The sequence below is a fragment of the Sturnira hondurensis genome, unplaced genomic scaffold (assembly GCF_014824575.4).
Source record: "Sturnira hondurensis isolate 20B ecotype Veracruz unplaced genomic scaffold, ASM1482457v3 Scaffold0008897, whole genome shotgun sequence".
NCBI lineage: Eukaryota > Metazoa > Chordata > Mammalia > Chiroptera > Phyllostomidae > Sturnira > Sturnira hondurensis.
This window is the reverse complement of record NW_028081528.1, coordinates 2,426,401-2,447,565: the sequence shown is the minus strand read 5'-3', so window position 1 is coordinate 2,447,565 and position 21,165 is coordinate 2,426,401.

Here is a 21,165-nt window from a genome sequence, read left to right as displayed (position 1 = left end):
CAAGGACATCAAAGTGGACTGGCATGCTCTGATGTGCAAACTCTAAGTGTCAAAACTATAGTAATAGTTGACTCTGACTATTACTATGGTAATAGTAATAGTGACTCTGCTGTGCCATCGACAGTGCAGAGGCAGCAAATGCCAGCGCTCGTGTGCAGAAAAGGTCCGTTGACAACTTGGTGCTGTTTTAAGAACTAATAAGTAAAATAAAATGTTCACTTTTTCTGCAGTTAGTGTAAAAGTGTCACTAAATAATAAATTGATTCTTCTTTAACATAAAAAATGTATGTGCCTTTGTATTTTCATATGCATATGATTATATTTTATTATATAGTTTAATTATGGGTATAATTCTATATTTGCTAATACTTAATATACATATGTAGTGTATACAATTATTTGGTAAGTTCTATTAGCCGGTGTAATGTTGTAATCAATTTAGTTTCTTTGCTACCCTACTTTAACAATGAAACTCTATAAGGTAGTTGAATTTCTATCTAATTTCTTCACTGTATGAAATTAGTGGTTCAGATTTGATCAGTTGCCAATTACTCATTTTGTTTATACTCTTCACTGGACATTGTGTTGGTATCGTGGCCTGAAAGATGAACTAGATAAAAATAAGGCAATATTGTTCCCCCTCAACCTTCAGAGCCCGGTGGTAAGATCTACAGGTGATGAAAGTAACTCCTTTTTAAGTAATGTAACGGGCTGATGAGGGAGCAGTGGAGACCCTGCCCAGCCTTGTAGTCCGGCTGCCAGGCTTCACATAGATATGGTACCTGTGAATCTTGAGTGATGGAAGAATGTATTCCACCACAGAGAAATCGATATAACAAAATAGAGAAAAAGCATAGCACTGAGGCTAAAGAAACTCATTCATTGGGTTAACTCTAACATATAAGGGTATGCAGGGTTTTCTTGGAAGAAACTTTTGAAATTTTAGATCAGGTTTAAAGATACTGTGCTAAGCTCAGACAAACTGACCATCTTCAACATACGGATTTACATCCTATGAAGATTTACAGAGATTTGCTTCAGAGTTTAGAGTAGAACTCTTTAAAGCACATAACACTAAATATGAGGCATAACACACAATATGTATATTCATAAACACCCTTACTAAGTAAAGAAAGATAAGCTTTATTTTGTTTTTTAAAAATCATTTTATATACAATGTCTATCTTTTTTTGCTAAATGGAAAACCCTTGAAAGCAAGAGCTCTCTTCCTCTACATACACACACACACACACACACACACACTCACAAAGCAAATCGTGAGTGTTGGGCCAGCAGCAACGGCAGGATGCCTTTCCTTTCATAAGCCCCCTGGTGCTTTTAGTGATTAACTTTACAAATACCAGTTTATAAACATAATCTCATAAGACATGAAACAAACCCATTGTCCACAACTTTATAATCATGCAATTGGATTTTTGTTGAGTATTGATTACTGCAAATTCTGGAATTATTTTAGAGTTACTTTCATAAGAGGAAGGATGCTGTTACAATTTAAATTGTATCCACCTCACCCCCAATTCATAGGCTGAAGTCCTAAACCTTCAGTACCACAGAATAAGAGCTTCTTTGGAAAGAGTCAATGAATATATAATTCATTAAGTTAAGATAAGGTCCTATTAGAACAGAGTGAGCTCCTGATCTAATCTGACATAAGACACACACAGAGAGAACATCATGAGAAGATGAAGGCCCAGATCTGGGCCTGATAGCAGAAGCCAAGGAATGACGCCCAAGGTTGCCACCAAACCACCAGAAGTGAGGGGACAGGTAATGGGCAGATTCTCCCTCACAGCCCCCAAGAAGGAACCAGTCTTGGCGACACCCTGACCTCAGATCTAGCCTCCGGAACTCTGAGGCAGTACACTTCTCTTGTTACTTCACCCCGTGTGTGCGATATCATTACGGCAGCTCTAGCAAAGCAATGCAGATGCCTTTCCCTCCCTTCCCCGATTCGTAGGATTTCCACTGGTAAGGAAATGCCAGGACTTCCCATCACACACTCTCAAAGAGGCCCGGCTGGAACCGATGAATCAGTCTCACAGTAAGTTTGTCTGGCTCTCGTTTCACCCTCCAAATAAACTTCTGCCCAAATAAATATTAATTCAAGACCCGACGAATTTTATAAAATGAATTCATTTAGGCAGGTTTAGGAACTACCTAAAGTTAATGCTGTGGTAACAGTCCAAAACCAAGAGCCATTCCCAGAGAAAGAGCTAACTATAGTACGTGGTGCTTTTAGTCATTATTAAAGCAAGTATATGACGAATGTCCCTATGTTCCAGTCCCTGTGCTGAGGTTTTTGCATGAATTGTCTCATGAATATCCCACCATGAATGTGAAATACTATTACCTTCATTTCACCGCTCCATTAGCTGGGGCCTGAAGATGTCCAATAACATGTTTGTTTGTTTTTTAAAAAGGTCACCTCTAATTTGCAGTGCCAGTGCTCAAACCCAGCAAGTCTGGCCCTGGGGTCAGCACACTTCACCACCATCCTATTCTGCTTTAGAGTTTTATGTTGTCAAGCCACAAGATTTAGCCAAAACTCACATTGTGCAGCAACTGAAAATATTCAGAGTATGCCCTTCATAGAAGAAGGACAGTTCACATTGATTCCAAATAATGTTTTATAAAAGAACTGTAGGCGCTGTTGCCATGACCAGCTTTGAGCCTCTACCCCTAACGAGCCAAAGAACACGCTTCCATCAGCTTCTGGTGACTCAGCATGACTCTGATGCTCAACCTGAGAATCTTGGGGGCCACAAGAGAAGGCATGTCCTCACACCCCCCTCACTTACAACCTCTGATCAAAATGACCTATGTTTCTTACACTGCCTTGCTATGCACAGTACCCAGAGAAAAATGTTAGAGATGACGCTACCTTTTGTAGAAGTCTGCACTTCCTTTAAATCTCTTCCTGAGATATACATTGTCACTGTGACATTACCCACAACCAAAGCCTCTCTCAGCTGGACTGCCTCTAGGTACACCCTTACTTCAGCAACTTTCACTGTCCTCCGTAAGATAGTCATGATTAACACCTTCACCTGCATTTCCACGTTTAATGACTGGAAGCTTGAAAGATTAAAGTTTCAAAGGTTCCAGGTATAACAGTAAGGGGTCCTTCAACAACCCCTTAAAACCACCTGTTTACAAAAAAAACCTGCATCTGGTACCACATTGAAGTCACTCTCTTCTCACTGGATTGATCTTAAGGTACACTTAAGAATTTTATTTACACTAAACATATAAATAACTCTTTGGTATGCCAGCAAAAAATGCAGACAGAAGCAATGTGCCCCAAAAGAGCAGGTATAGCGTAACTGCTTTCATGACGAGATTTGACAAATAACCTGTATAAATCCCCCCAGGGGTCTTAGACAAACAGGTTTCTTGGTTCTAGCATGTTAATACCACTTTAAAAGCTTCATAAAAGTTCCTTGATCTTCCAGCCAAGATGGAGGTGTCGGTGGAAACACTGTGCCTCCTCACACAACCAAGTTTAAAGACAACAAAGTTTCAGTAACAAAAAATGCAACCAAAACACAGAAAATAGAACTATACAGAAGTCCAACAAGAATGAACCATTCAGCCAGACCAGTAAGAGGGGCAGAGCCAGTGGCTGGTGGAGCGGAGTTGCACAGGAAAACTTGGCCAGACGGACCCAGGGATCCAGGCACGCAGGCAGCGGTTGGCAGATCCCAGGCATGGGGTTGCGATGGGTGGACCCAGTGAGGGTCCAGGGTGGCAGGCTGACCGCGGTCACACATTCGCACGCAGATAAACCAGGTGAAGGAGTGAGCAGTGAGACAGACCAAACAGGCCCAGAGGTGCGAAGCAGCAGAGGGGACCACCATTGCCCCTCTCTGACCCTGCCCCCACACACAGTGTTGCAACCCAGCGACTGAGTTGTCCCGCACTGGTGAATACCTAGGGCTCTGCCCCTCATACGTAACAGGCGCGAACAGACCAAAACATTATGGCTCAAGAAGAACTCAAAGACCCAGAGCCAATAACTCTAAGCGACCAAGAAATAGCCAACCTCTCAGATGCACAGTTCAAAACACTGGTGATCAGGATGCTCACAGAACTGGTTGATTTTAGTCACAAATTAGAGGAAAAAAATGAAAGCTAAACTAGTTGAAATGAAGGGAAATGCACAGGAAACCAATAGTGATGGAAAGGAAACTGGGACTCAAACCAAGGAGTGGACCAGAAGGAAGAAAAAAAATGACCAAACAGAAAAGAAGGAAGAAACAAGAATTCAGAAAAATGAGGAGAGGCTTAGGAACCTCCAGGACATCTTTAAATGTTCCAACATTCAAATTATAGGGGTATCAGAAGGGGAAGAGGAACAGCCACAAGTGGAAAACTTATTTGAACAAATAATGAAGGAGAACTTCACCAAACTGGCAAAGGAAATAGACTTCCAGGAAATCCAGGAAGCTCAGAGAGTTCCCAAGAAGGTGGACCCAAGAAGGAAGACACCAAGGCACATCATAATTACACTAGCCAAGATTAAAATGAAGGAGAGAATCCTAGAAGCAGCAAGAGATTAAGGGGACAGTCACCTACAAAGGAGTTCCCATCAGACTGTCAGCTGATTTCTCAAAAGAGACCTTACAGGCAAGATGGGGCTGGAAAGAAGTATTCCAAGTCATGAAATCCAAAGACCTACAGCCAAGATTGCTTTCTCCAGCAAAACTTTCACTTAGAATGGAAGGACAGATAAAGTGCTTCTCAGATAGGATCAAATTCAAGGAGTTCATCATCACCAAGCCCTTATTATATGAAATGCTAAAGGGACTTATATAAAAAAAAGAAGATGAAAATTATGAACAGTGAAAGGACAGCAAACTCACAGTTATTAACAACCACACCAAAAACAAAAGCAAACTAAGAGGACAGCTAGATCAGGAGTGGAACCACAGAAATGAAGAACACATGGAGGGTTAGCAACAGAGGAGTGGGAGGAGGAGAAGGGAGGAGAAGGTACAGAAAATAGCATAGACAGTAGGTAGAAAATAGACAGGGGGAGGGCAAGAATAGTATGGGAAATATAGAATCTAAAGAACTTGAGATACATGGACGTAAACTAAAGGGGGAGGGGGAATAGTAGGGGAGGGAGTGTGCAGGGTGGAGGGGAATGTAGGGGGGAATAGAACAACTGTAATGGTATAATCAATAAAATATATATTTTTTAAAAGTTTCTTGGTAATTGGTTTCAAAACTTTGAGACTCTGAAATATAATAGCCAGTCATCTTTCTGTCTTCATTTTGTATTCTAGTCTCCGCAAAGGACAATCACATAGGTGCGCACTGCAGGGGCACAATTCAGGTGTCATGATGTTCATCCTGAAATTTTTGTCCTCTGGAGGGCTTCTTTAAAAAGAAATGGACAAAAGAAAAAGAAAGAAAAGAAAGGGAAAGAAAAAAGAAACGGCAGCTGCTTCAAGGAACAACACTCCACTACAGATTCATTTCCCAGGTTTTATAAGCTTATTGTTAAGTAGGGATCAGGTATTTCAGGCAGAACTCTAAGGTCAAGTGTCAGCCAAATGTTTTTGTGAGTTAAATGAGGATGTCTAGTCATTTAAAAAGACAGGCCCCTGAGAGCTGAGTGCCCGTTTTGCCATCACCCCCTTCACCAATAAAGATCTCTTTCTCTCTGCTAATGTGGACACTCAGACCTGCTGTCATAACTGCAAAACAGGAGTGACTTAATTAATTTGTCATTCCTTGAGCTAGATCATTAGCATGAAGAATTCACAGATGTACCCACGTACCCCAAGCTGATGGTATTTTTTAGCCTCCTTTTGACCCCAATACTGTGACAAGATTACAGAAGAGAACCTGAAAGTAATCTCAGGCTGCAAAAGTGTGCATGCCCTTTTGTTAGTTTATCAGGAAATCAGTGTGGGGCAGTTCAAACAAACCAGGGCTGCAAGGCGTCAGGAACAGGATGCCAGCCTGTATCCGTCTCCTTGTGGGTGGGTGTTGGATCACTTTAAGCAGATGGTGAGTCTATGATTCTAAAGTATTACATATTTCTCAATAGACAAATATTTGCACTGGACCAGAGTAAACAAGAAAAAAAATCCTTGCCTTCGTTTCCAAAGACTATCCCCAGTTTTAGGACACCTCAGCATTTAAATTATTGTAGGAAGTGAGTGAATGAAGCATGAGTCCTATCTTTCATTTTCTTCTGCTTAAAACCTGCCTGACCAATAAACGGAAAAGGCTGGAAGGCAAAGTGTACTTGGAAGTTACTGGATTTTTCTCCCTCGGAGAGCTCTTTGAAGTGTGCAGTATAAGCGTCCTTTAGCTCTCATGAAAGGATGATCATCTAATTCTCGAGTTGAGCCAGAAACTGTAGCCTATCGCATTTTCTTTCTATAGTAATATATAGTTTCTTTCCACAGTAGGATTTGCTCATGTTTCATCCTACATGTGAAGATGCTGATGAAGTAATTTGAAGAAGTGTTCAATGGGTTGAACAGAATATTAGTGTCTCATATCTTTACAGCACAAGTATGCATAGTCATCTCTTCCACGTGGGGCTGGTTTTTGCTGTTGTTTTTCAGATGCTGATTGAAATGGTAGGGGTTAGTACTTGATTTGGCTTCCTTGCTGAACTTGAAAGAGCTGCCCCACTGCGGGGGGGATGAGACAGATTCAGCTCAAGGGTATTGTGGATAAACACACAACCTTGTCCATTGCAGCAACAGCAACAATAAAAAAGCAAGAGTTAGCTGATTTCTAAAAAAAGACCTTCCAGGCAAGAAGGGGCTGCAAGGAAGTATTCCAAGTCATAAAAGACAAGGACCTACATCCAAGATTGCTCTATCCAGCAAAGCTTTCATTTAGAATGGAAGGGCAGATAAAGTGCTTCTCAGATAAAGTCAAGTTCAAGGAGTTCATCATCACCAAGCCCTTATTATATGAAATGTTAAAGGGACTTATCTAAGAAAAAGGAGTTAAAAAACATGAACAATAAAAAGACAGCAAACTCACAGTTATTAACAACCACACCTAAAACAAAAGCAAACTAAGCAGACAGCTAGATCAGGAGCAGAACCATAGAAATGGAGATCACATGAGGGTTAGCAACAGGGGGGTGGGAGGAGGAGAAGGGGAGAGAAGGTACAGAGAATAAGTAGCATAGACGGTAGGTAGAAAATAGACAGGGGGAGGGCAAGAATAGTATGGGAATGTAGAAGCTAAAGAACTTGTGACACATGGAAATGAAATATAAGGGGGAATTGGGGGAAGGGTGTGTGCAGGGTGGAGGGGAATGAAGGGGGGAATGGGACAACTGTAATGGCAGAATCAATAAAACATATTTTTTTAAAAAAGCAAGAGTCGACCCTTGGGATGATTTTCAATTTCACAAATGCAATAAATGTTTTAAATCCTCTAAGGTGTGGTATTTTGATGTTCAAAAATTAATAGTGGGGAAACTTATTTAAAGGAATATTTGTGCAAAAAGCCAAAGAGTTTGACCCATAAACTTCATCCACTGTGACTGGAAAATTAAATTTAAGAAGGAAGATGATTTGATTTATTTGAATTTCTCCACAAGGAAAAAACAATCAGAGCAAGAAATGATTTCCACGAGGCTTCTTGCATTTCTCTCCAGAAAGAAAGTCTGGAAAAACGCAGTAATGTGGCCTTCCAGTCATTCAGGAATGGACAATGATGGCTAGTACTAGGGTCAAAAATCTCAGCAACCCCTGGGACAAGGCTGTGTAGTGAGCACACAGGAAGTTGGAATAAAAGAGAAAGTCAAGGATGGGTAACTGGGAAAGATTCAGTTGAAATATTAGGGGAGAGACAGTAACACACAAGTGTTCTCTCTCTCTCTCTCTCTCTCTCTCCCCCCCCCCTCACCCCCACTGGCCCAGCTATGAGTTTGCGACAATTAGAAAAGAATAGAAAAGAGACTTAAAAGCAAGGCTATGACAGTCACCTACAAAGGAGTTCCCATCAGACTGTCAGCTGACTTCTCAAAAGAGATCTATCTTACAGGCAAGGAGGAGCTGGAAAGAAGTATTCCAAGTCATGAAATCCAAAGACCTACAACCAAGATTGCTCTATCCAGCAAAGCTTTCATTTAGAATGGAAGGGCAGATAAAGTGCTTCTCAGATAAGATCAAATTCAAGGAGTTCATCATCACCAAGTTCTTATTATATGAAGTGTTAAAGGGACTTATCTAAGAAAAGGGAGTTAAAAATATGAACAGTGAAAGGACAGCAAACTCACAGTTATTAACAACCACACCTAAAACAAAAACAAACTAAGAGGACAGCTAGATCAGGAGTGGAACCATAGAAATGAAGAACACATGGAGGGTTAGCAACAGGGGAGTGGGAGGAGGAGAAGGGGGGAGAAGGTACAGAGAATAAGTAGCATAGATAGATGGTAGGTAGAAAATAGACAGGGGGAGGGCAGGAATAGTATGGGAAATACAGAATCTAGACAACTTGTGACACATGGAAATGAACTAAAAGGGGGGTTTGGGGGAGGGGGTGTGCAGGGTGGAGGGGAATGAAGGGGGATATGGGACAACTGTAATGGCATAATCAGTAACATATTTTTTTTAAAAGCAAGGCTATGATTCATAATGTAGATCTTTGTTAATGTTGAGAAGTTCATGTAAAACTGAAATCATGTTTAATTATTTTGTTGGATGGAGCCTTACAGTGCCTGGGAGTTATCTAAATTCGAATTCTTACTTGGATCAAACATTCTGCTTAATTGTGATTCATAATCCATGAAATATCATGTTCAAAGCACGGATATTAGAACATACCTGCCTTAAGAAAAAAAATTACTCTTTGATGATTGAGAACCTTCTAGTAGCTCAGATGTCATCATGCCCAAACAAAGGCACAGCCATCTCTCCCTGCCTACTCGGACTCTGAGGAAAGCTCCAGAGTCAACGCTTCTCTAGACGTAGTTCCCCCCTTGGTTCAATAACTCTCCACACTGCCGACTTTCCACCTGCTGTTCTGACCAGTCTTTCCTTCCATCCTCCAGAGCTGCCTAACCAAACCTCAAACCTCAAAAGCACTAAGGCTCCTTGCTAGGCACTCCTTTTTTTTTTAACCTACACTGTTCCCATAAGTTACCTCCTCTCATTCCATTTCTTTCACATCTGATGAGCCGATGACTCACAAATTTTCTGTTCGGCCCTGATTGAAACAGAGGTTTCATTTAATTTAAAAACCATTAGATCTCGGCTATCTTCCCCTTTGAAACAAAAGGAAACTCTCAGAGGAGCATAAAAGGAACCAATCTGGAAATCCCGTTCCTTCAGCAAACAAGAAATTCCACGGTCCCAGCGACAACCCCACAGAAAGAAGGTGCATTGACGAATCTGGAGCCAGTGTGTCAGATTGTCAAGGACGTACCTGCGATGGCCACAGAGGGAACAGCCCTGATGACAAACAGCCGCTTCACCAGCTGGTCAGGGCAATGTCTTCCTTTCAGAAGCGCTGTCCGAAGGAGTCCCAAGTCTTAACTATTCTGCGATCACTCTTTCCATGCATATCAAGAACTCAGACTGGTCCGTTGTGTTCAATAAGATATCGAAGTGAACCTTCTGAACATGACTAACCTTTGAAAGTTAGATACTGTGGATGAAAGACTCAGCGACGTTCAGCATATTTGGCACTGCCCTGATTTAGAAACTATCCATTGTTTTTTTAAAAAGCTTGTACATGTGCTGTAGTATTGGGGGGAAATAGTAATAATAATTTAGAAAGAAATAAATGTTACAAGAAAAATGTGAGGCTAAAATGAGGTACCAGAACCCCCTGACACAGAGGACACCTTTATCTGCAGAACGGGGCAGTGATCTGCAACACGGGCAGTTGCCCCTGAAAATTCCGCTGCGTCCTAGCTGTGTCGCAGTGACACCTCACTCCAGCAGAAGCCCAGGCAAACTCACCACCAAGTGTCCATAGGTGATGACAGTTCTCGTAGTAAAAATACACGTATGTGCAAGCCAGTGATGGAATACTAACACTGGCCTCATTCGAAAGCCTCCCAGCCTTTGACAATATTTGACGAGTTTAGCATTGCACTAGTCATTGAGAACCGCGATCCCCAACTGGTGTGCTGCTGGCGCCGCCGCAAGAAGTTTTAAAACATGTCAGGGGCACTGCCATCTTTTCCCGTCAAGTGTTAAAAATGACAACAGCCAACGCAACAATAGTGTGCAGTGTGGATGGATCCAAATTATACCTATTTCCTATTACACTGGCAAAAATATAACATATTTTTGGTGTGCCGCCGAATTTTATTAATTAGTTTACATGTGCCACGAAGTGAAAATGGTGAAAGTCGCTGGTTTAGATGGACTCTGGAGTCATTTGTTTCCTTTTATGTATATGGATTGTTGCAACAACACGGCAGGTGCCAGCATCTGCCAGGATGAAAATGTAAAACACGTGCGTTTTATGAAAAAAGCACACAAGCCACTGTAAAAAAGATCATTTTATATCTAGCATGAAAAACAACCCAAAACAATTTAAAATGTTGCCAGCTCAATATGGCATCAGATCATTTGTAAAAAAAATCATCATCGTTTCAAGCCCTGGCTGGTATTGCTCAGTGAATTGAGCACTGGCTGTGACCCAAAGGGTTGCCAGTTCAACTCCCAGTCAGGACACATGCCTGGGTTTCAGGACAGGTCTCCAGGTGGGGGTACATGAGAGGCAACCACACACTGAGGTTTCTCTTCCTCTCTTTCTCCCTTCCTCCCCCCTCTCTAAAAATAAGTAAATAAAATCTTTTTAAAAAAACTAGTGAGCTTATATTGTGCACTTATGTGAACAATGTTCTATTAGAATGTTTACTTTTTGACATCTGATCTTTGCAGACATTTAAGATTAGTACAATTATTCCCATTTTACAGAAAAGAAAGCTGAGGTTCAGAGAGACTAAATAATTTGGTCCATATTCTACACACTTTCCATGACCACGCAATGCTTTTGATTTGTTTATAAAATTATCTTCTAGGGTGAAATTTAAGTTAAAAGTACCAAACAGACAGTTCTGGCCAGAGTTTAGAGCAGGGAAACAGAACTCGAGTACTATAGAAAGCCTTTTATTTGTAATATACTAAAAAACCTCTAAAGAAGAGGGCATTCAATGTCCCCAGTCAACAGCAGGCCCCACGGGTCTTGGACGTCACATGCTCCAAAAGGGGCAAGTTACACAGGGTCTAACTTGACTCTCAGTATTTCCGTAAAGAGCATAAACCAAGAGGAAAATGTAATTAACTTCAAGCAGGGAGAAAGCAGGCTTCCTTGGGGAGATGTCTTAATGAAACAAAACACACAATTTTTTTTAACAAAAATGTGTAAATATTCAGAGGTAGTTCCAAAACTCACCAGGGGCAGACGAGTAATATACATACAAATCTGAAGTTGACTGGGTTAATTAGCTGGAAAAATAAATACAGATGTTTAACTAATGGTTCTGGAGCTCACTATCGCCAATAAGAAAGAGACAGTGACAGCAAATGTTTCAGAAGCTTTAACACAGCAAACTCTTCCCCACGGCCCACTTCTTTTCTTATCCTTCTTTAATGTCTCAGGCTGTAACCTGAACTTTCCTTAGGGCCATTGCTGGTCTTGCATTTTTCTCCCTGCCTCTATTAACATGCCCTTCCAGATTTCTTCCACATGATAAAGTGTTGTATGGAGCTAGTGAAATTTTTTTAACTTAGAAATATTCCTGTCAAGATAGTGCAATAGGAAATTTTATTATGGTTGGCTAGCTACTTCAGCCAAAAGCAACTGTGAATACTTTTTGTAAATATGCGTCATAGCGCAAAACAAATTACAGAACTAAACTTTATAAAAAATAATCTAATACAGATACCCCTTCACCTAAGTAGTGCATAGAGCTCTCTTATAAAGTTGGCTATTACCTAACATGTTCCTGAAGAAGATAGGGAAATATTTTCCTTCTTATATTAAGAAGTGAAAACAACTTCCTATGTTCAGGTCCATAGGAAGAAATGCAATAGCAAATTAAGAATATTAAATCACATTCTCTCCACAAATGAGCTAGTTCTGACTATTTGGAGGGGGGAAGTGGGGAGCTCTTTGTCGTAGCCCTTCCCAGTAACAGTTCATGCATACTGTTTTATAATAAAATGCTAAATTTGCCCAAGCTATTCATTGCACAGATTTGAAAGGCTTCACACAAAAGTATTTTTCAATGCACCCGTGCTCACAACACACACACACACACACACACACACACACACACACAGTGGACTGAGCCAGGAAACAGAAGTAGTGTCTCTCTTGTTTTTTATGCAGATTCAATATTATTAAAGTGAGTTACTGAGGGTTTTAAATGTTTCCTATTCAAAAGCTTCTCTATCTGAGACCTGATTTTTTAAGCTTTACATATAAAATCTACAGTAACCATGGAGAGTGGGGTTTTTTCTTTGTCATTTATCATAGAGTGAGAATTATCATTTATGAGGGAAAAGGCAATTAAAATATGTTTATCAATCTCAGGGGATTACTGGAAGATCTGCCTGTGCCCCTTGTTACCTGACCCAGGATGGATGGACTTGAACAAAGTCACCAGAGACCCATCCAGCCCTTTCTGTCTTATGTGAATGCTCTGGCTGCTGCAACTTACTCCCTAAAAAAAGAAATAACAATTTCACACTCTGATACTTGACAAATGTTTATGCTCCTGTAAATGATGATGGCTCAAAGGGCCACACTTCATCATCTTCAACTTTTCCTCAAAAATGGGGAAAACACCTTTTTAAAAAATAAACATCATTATCCATTTGTACCTAAGGATCTAAACTCAACCCATTATTGAGTAGGATATAATTTGAACAAATTTTTCAAGCTTGGATGTGGAAGTATAAGTGGAACCCAAGGGGAAAGTAACTAGTTATTTAGCAAAACATCACCCTCATCTGCTGTACACAGCTTTATAGGAGACTAAGAAATTTTAGAAGAATGCTTTAGAAGGAACAATAAACTCTAAAAGAAGATGGAGAGTCCCCTTGGGTTAGGAATACTCCAAAGTCTTCCTATCCATTTTCCTAAAAACAGTTTTTTGTGTTGTTTTGTTTTCTACCTTCAGAGCCCCCAGAGGGTATCACAGACACCCATCAACACTGCCAGTCAACAAGCTGATGCAAATGGTAAAATTGGTGAACAGTTCTGGAACTCCCTCAAAATACCCAATAAATGCTTCACTCACACTGCAGGAAACAACATAAAATGGACTGGTTATAAAGAAACATTGTTTGTTTTCAAATTTAGATAGCAATTGGATCTAGCTTATCCAACTACTATTAGATGTTCCCCCAGGGAATGGATAAATCGGTATGCTTTGAATAGAACCTGAATGGCATACAAAGCATTTATCTCAAGCTACTTACTGATGTTAGGTTTTCTGTTAAACTGCTCACATTTTTAATTAGTTTGTTGTCTTAAATAAGTAAATGTTCCCACTTGAAATCCTACTTACACCAATGTTTTGGCAGAGACTTGCTTTTGCAAAGGCATGTCAAAGATTAAGGTCAAACTAGCTCGATATACATTATCATGAAGCCCAAATTAATGATAATTGACATCTGACTTCACGGTAACAGGAAGGTGCTGTTCAAAAGTGGTACTTGCCATTTATACAGTTGCACTATGAAGAGTATCCTACCCAGAGTTTCTCTTCCCTCTGTTGGACCTAGAAATTCAGACCCATCCATGGCTAAGATTTGGGATAAAGGAACAAAAAGGGGCCAGAAAGAAGGTACGATAATAATATATAATAATGATGTCTTCTCCTTATGAGTCATGAGGCTACCCTAGGGTTTTCCAGAGAAAGCTAACAGAGCAAGGAAAACTTGGAGCAAGTGTCTTTGGGTCTTAGCATCAAGACAAACCACCACTTGAAGACAGAGGAAAAAAATCACTCAATCTGAACAACAGAGAATAAATATACTGGGGAAAAAAGAAAGAATCGAGGACCTATAAGACATCACAATATTTAACATCCAAGTCATTGGCGTCTTAGAAGAAAAGAAGAAAAATGTTGGGACTGAAAGTCTGAAAAAATAGTGGCTGACGATTTGCAAGTTTTCCAATAGATCTAAACCTACAGAACCCAAACAGGATAAACTTATAGATATCCACACCAAAACATAAGGGAACTGAAGTTCTGAAAATAAAAGACAAAGACTTGAAAGCAGAGTGAGAAACAACACAATACCTATTTATAGGAGAAAACAATCAAAATGGCAGGTTTTTGTAAGAAGCCCTGGAGGCCTGAGAAAGGAGACATTTTTCAAGTGTTAATGAAAAAAATGTATGAACCCAGAATCCCTTATCCAGTGAAATATTCTTCAAGAATTAAATGGAAATCAAGGCATTCATTCTTCAGTAAAAGAAACAGAGAATTTGTTGCCAGCACCTCCTCTAAATGAATGGCTGGAAAAAAAAATTTTGAAATGGAATGCAAATGTTAAAAGAAGGAATCTCGAAACTTTAAGAAAGAAAGAAAAACCTAATGAATAAAAATACAGATAAATATATATATATCTGCCTTCTCTTTTGAGGTTTCCAAATTATACTTGATGCCTGAGGCAAAATTTCTGTCATGTGGTACTCAAGATGCATAGAGAAAATATTTAAGACTATTATAAGAGCACAAACATAAAGGGACTTGAAGGAAGGTAAAGTTTCTACCATTCACTCAATTGGTAAAGTCAATGCCAGCAAACTACAGTGCGTATATGCATCATAATAGTAGAGCAACAATTAGAAAATATATGCAAAGAAATACACTCAGAAATACTAAACATAACTCAAAATAAAATTCTATAAAATTATTCAAGTAAACTATAATGAAACAGAAGAAAAAGATCTTATTCTGTGGAGATTTGAGTAGAAATAGTTGTTGGCATAGTTATGTCCTTTACCAATACAAGCTGTAATCCAGCTTCAACCTCCCTCTACTCCGACGATTGATGGGTCTATACGCTCAGTGGGTCCCGTCACTAGCCACTACAGTCTTGGACTCAATATTAATCAAAAAGTGTGGAGAAAAATAATACTCAGAGTTGATTGAAAAACAAAAGGCCTGTTCTCCCAGAGAGTCAAGCAAGATTGTTAGAATCAGGTTCTCTTGGACTATATTTGGTTAAAGCCCTGCCTCTTCTCCCCCATACACATGCAGAATAGCTTTTACTATATTACATCTTGGTATAAAGCTATCAGCTACATGTATATGAAGGTTTTCAAAGAAATAGCTCTACATCTAATATTAATAAAAATACTGGTATGTTCCACTGATTGGGCCCCTCTTACATACCAGACATCTTATACAAATTATCATTAATCCTTACAACAACCCACTCAGACTGTGACTATATGATTTTATTACAAAACTTTTCTTTATGACCTCACATTATTCTCATTAGGAGGATACTAGGGAAAAATTCTGAGTTTGGGTGAGAGTATAATTACTAACACAAATTAAAATCAAAAGGCCAAAAAGACAACCTAAAGGAGTTAGGATGAGTAGCCAGGAGAGGGGACTGAATCTATGATACCCAGTGAAGAGAAATGAGGGAAATCCTTCCAGCCACCAGGAAGGAAGACAGGAGGCACCAAACCACCTGGATAGGTTCTCACACCGGAGGAGCTTCCCAAGCGCTGTTAGGCAGAAACCAAAAATGTATGGGAATTCCAGAAATTGTAGGACAGCAGGCATGTAAATGCTACTGGATGTACGGAGACAAGTGAAGGGGCATTTCTGAATAGATTCTTTTACAGTGGCTGGCTTGCTATTCACTTTCTCAAGGGTTCTTCACACAGCTGCGTGTCAAAAGCAATCCAGCTCTGGCCCTGGAAATTCCTCCATGCTGTCTCACTGCAATGGGCAGCACTTTCTTGAAAAGCGAGACTATCTGGGATTTAGTCCACTCTTGCACTAAAGCAATGAGAGTTCGGTGGGCCCCTTAACTGCTCTGAGCCTCCTTCCCCATTTGTAAAATAAGGGATCTGGAGTAATGTATCTCTAAAATCATTCTCAAATGGAAAATCCCATGACCCTCTTCAAAGTATTTTAGAGACAAACTTCTAGTCCTGATTGTTTGAAGAACATGGTATTTGTAATCCCTGTTGGCTTCTGGGTGATTACGTGCAGTAATTTTGTGAAAGTTTACACAACTTCACAGTGTCCAACCTCTGGAATTTTCTTACGTGTTTTAACATTGGTTAGTTATTTTAACTGTCTAGAACACACATTAATGCCACTGTTTTCTCATAGAACATTTATTTTTCTATTTTTTGGTTCCAAGGTCATAAACTTGCCTCTCCACGGCACACAGATGTTATATGAGATACCTTACAATAGGACCACTACAAAAGATGATCAATCAACACAAACCAGTCACCACAATGAAAAGCAGAACTTAAAGCCCAACGACCCCCAACAGTGACTCAATGCATTTGTGCACATGGTGACCCCACCAGGGAGGGCAGCTCTGGATGTCTGGGAGTGTGGCACTACCCTCTTGAGCCACATTTTCCCAGTGTCAAGTGAGATCAGGAAAGCTTCTCCACTTGCGCAATCAATAGTTTTAAAAGTCAGGTGATGTCATGTATATATAAGAATTTATATGGAAAGTATAAGTAGCTTTATCTTTCTAGGAATAGGTTGCACATTATCATATCAACTAAGCAGTGATCTCATTCTATAAAACATCTATCTTGATGAAACCTTTTTTTTACATTAATTCAAGATGTCCTGAAGTGTATCCCATGGGCTGTTCACAGATATTATGCAAATAAAACCTCTTTCAGATTTATTTTGATCAAATAGTCTGAAAAAAATGCCTGGTTAAGCAAAGTGAAACAGAATTCTCTCCTGCAGAACTCAATAAATCTTTCAATAAGCTAATGTGCAATACTCCATGGGCAGTGCACAACACAGTGAGTTCTGGGCTCGTTTGACTAAGGAGCTGTTTTCCTAGGGAACATCTCTCAGTACTGATGCCTAGTGAGTATCATTAGGAAGCAGCACTAATAAAACACTTTTTCTTGCACAACTTGCTGAACGAAGCAGAACCTCTTCAGCACATGCCTCAGAGCCGGGATCCCAGACCGACCCACAACCCATAGAAAGATGGCTCAGGAGCGAGTGCTGACTGCAGCTGGGCTATCCCTGCTCCCACAGCATGAAAGTAAATGGGGCTTCTGGGCAGCAGGTATTTGGGAAACAACACCTTTTACTTCCCAAGCTTTAAAGTAAAACCACAGGTAAGCAGGTGTCATTAGGGCCAAATTCATCCGTCCGCGTCACCAGCAATGTTTTTCTATCCTTAGCCCTCCTCACCCACATTGTAAGAGCCCGTGTTCTATGCCCTTCTCTCCTCTATTCAAAACTTAAGGCTCTGAACTCTCTGGTATGTAATAGAGGGTCCATAATAAATAAGAATTTACCTGACAACCCAACAGCCTCAATTCAAGTTCTAGGCACAGCATCCATGATTTACCACCAGCAGGGTGGCCATGGGCAAGCAACTTCACTTTCTCCCAGTTTTGAGTAAATATAACAACATAGATATCCTTACTATTTAAATTGAATAAATTGGAATAAATCACCTTTTATCCAAACGTTCACTACTTGCTGCCTGGAAGTCAGGAACCAAATTGATTTGGATAGTATGGTAGCCTTTGTTATTGAACTTTGAAACCCAAACTTAATAACTCAGAAGAAATGATAGTAAAGAATATTTGTGGTGTCTATAGCACAGAATTGCTGTGAGGAGTGAATTTTTTAATATCTTTTAAGTGCTTATGAGACTGTCTGGAAAGCTATTGTTATTGTTCCAACTAATTATGACATGATATTCTGTAAGGAGTATTAGTGATAGAACTTTTCTAGGCAGTTTATTTTTATTTTACAGAGGGTCTCAGTAAGTACTTTAACCTGAAGTTTTATTAAAGGCCTGACCCTCACATGCTATTTATGTATTCATTATTTGTTTTTACCAAAGGATCTTTCCAGAATACAGGGATATGCACCTCATTTCTTGTCCTGTCTCTGCAAAGTACTAATCATAACACGTTAGGCAGGGACATAACCTCTGAAGTTTCACCTTCTTCTTTGGAAAAGTAGAACAAATATGACCCTTTTTACCTGATAGGGTCAACAGAGAAAACAAATACAAAACTGTTCTGCAAATGGTAAAAAAGTAACACTCAGGAAAGAAATTGCTTGTCATTCCACTCAGACCTCTGCTTATGTTATTTGTGGGACATAACCTCAGGATTACAGTCTTAACCCTAAAACACATAGGAAACCCAGAGTCACAAACAAATATTTTGCTGCAAATGAAAATAGAACATATTTTACACTAATTAGCAGACTGGTTGTTATATGATAAGGACCTTTTCAAACAATATTCACTCAAGCACCAAACATTTATTGATTGAGCACCTACTAAGTACCAGTGGCCGGGCTTGGTGCAACCCTGGTTGAATTATGGAGCAGCTGACCTATTACCTACACAAGCAGATGTTAATGTGAATTTTTCTTTGCACCTGCCATATTGCTGAGCCTTGTCAAGTCACTTCAGTCTTTGCTGAAGCTTCCTTCTTTGTAAAAATGGCCTTCTGCTTCAAGAGATTAGAACTATGCATAAGACCTGTTCCTAACCTGTTTGCATTTCCTCAAAAGGAAAGCATAACCAAAAACCAGTCTACTTATCAGTAAAGTAGTAGCGGACTGATTTCCAAATGCAATGCTTGCTTTGTTGTTCACTTATTTTCTTCTCTTAGGACTCTTATAAAACTTATCTAAAAGGTCACAAGTCCTTCCTGAATAGCAGTACCAAAGGTATTTGTATAGCATTTAATGTTTAGCCAGCCCTTTACCATCTCACTGTTTATTTTCCTCCTACCAACTCAATGCAATTCCTTACTACCATACTCTTTTTAGAGACAAAGGAGCTGAGGACCCGGTGCACTCACCATCCATCAGGTGCGATCACCCACATTATCCTTACTCTGTTAGTCAAGTGTGAAGCCAAGATGAGAAGCGTTTTAGTTTATTTTATATTTTTGTCCCTAAGTATACCTTCTTCATGCAAAGAAGATTTAATCCTAGCAAGGAAACACAAAAAAAGCTCAGGTAGAATATGAATCCAGTGACTGACAATAAAAAATACCACTGTTGTTTAAGATGAAAGGAAGTTTTCTTTCCCTCTCTTTAATATCCTTTTCCTTGATTCCAATTATCTGCTAAATTACCTATAAAATATTCTATCAACTTATCTCATATGAATATGAAATTGCAAAAAAGAAAAGAAAGGAAAAGATCCAGTCTACTAAAATCCTTAGGTTAAATACAAATGGGAGGGTTTTCAGGAACTACTGTAAAGGACACATGGACAAAACCAGGGGGAAGGGTGGAAGCAAGGGAGAGAAGTGTGTTTGGAGGGGGTGGAGTGAGTAGGGGAGAGAGAATATGGACAACTGTAATTAAACAACAGTAAAATAATTTAAATTAAAATAAAAGGAAATAGTCACTAAGAGTGAGTTGCAACTCCACAGACTCTACTGTTATAACTTGCCTCATTCAAAAGCGATTTGTTTTTCTGAAAAAAAAATATCAAAAACCCCAGCTGCCTGAGGACCCTTCAAAGTCATACTCTCTGACCTCAGCTGGGCCCTGACTGTCTGACTTCTGTCATAGAACCTTACGGAGTCTCATCATTTCATGATTACTTTGGCACTTCTCCTTCTCCAACTCCCAACTTCACTTAAGCAGACAAAAACCAACCATGACAATCTCCATCAGCTTCCCCCCACCTCCAAACTCTGTCTGCTGCTAAAGAAAAGATATCTCACATTCTTGTCAAGGAAAACCCTCCACTGAAATTCCTCCATGGTTTTATTACTCCTCCTTGCCCTGCTTCAATTCCCCCAGCCCTTTGGGGTCCTTTCCCCATCATCTCTACCAAGCTGAGATGGGTTCTGTTCTGAAGTAAACCATCTGCCTGCTGCTCCTTCAAACTACCATCCCCTCTCTTCTGACCAATGTCTTGAGTCATCCATGTTTCATCTTCCACAGATTCTTCTCCACCCAATCACACCTTCAAAGTCTCAATGACGAGCCTTCACCCTCGATCATCTACTTTTATAGCTTATATATCAAGACACCTGCACCCATCCAGCAAGTACTTTTGGTATTTGGAAGATAATGGTGACTTGGATCTTCGATCTAGTGTGGAGACAGCTAGGAAACAGGCCAACAAAAGTACGCTTGCAAATAGTGAGGTGTAATTTGGACAAAATTAACAGATAAAGCGATACATGAGAGCAAGGAAGGCCTACCTACTTCGGGGCAGTGGCCGGGAAGATTTTCTAAAGTTGTGGCAAAAATGTCAGCCAGTTGTTCTAAGAAGAATGTACGTCGACACTTGAGAAGATTGCATGTAGATCTACAAAGACCTGGATGAGGAGAGCAGGGAAATAAAAGAGCTCTTTCCATTTCAGTAGGTCAGATGTACAGTGAGGGACCAGGGACCCTGAGAATAGACCTTCTGGAGGCCGGCAGCTGTTGCATACTCAGATTCTGATGGTAGTTTGGTAAAAAAAAAAAAAAAAAAAAATCCAGTCTGGCAGGCACAACACATTATCCAGATGTGACAGTTAAATTCAGCCAAGCAAGTGCAGAACAGAGGTCCAATATGAAGGACTAGGAAGGACACCCTAACGAGTAAAATGCAGCATGAAAATACCCAGATTCAGACAACAGTCGGAGATGCCAACTGGCAGCAGGAGGGAATTCTATGAGCAGACAGCAGAGCCCGAATAACTGAATGCCAGTTCCAGGAAAGTCTGGAAGAGAGAGGCTGGTGCCCCGCTTCAGGCGGCTCAAGGCAGGAGGTGAACCTTAGGCATAGGGACAACAGTGAAGATGGAAGCATAGGAAAAAACACAGAAATCCATTTAGCAAAATCAGGGTAACTTGCTGAAACTGTAGGCAATGTTGAGCATGAAGTAAGAGACCAGTAATCAGTGAGGAAAGAAGATTAGGACCAGACAGAAGCAACTGTGGCTGGAGTTTCAATGTGCTCAGCT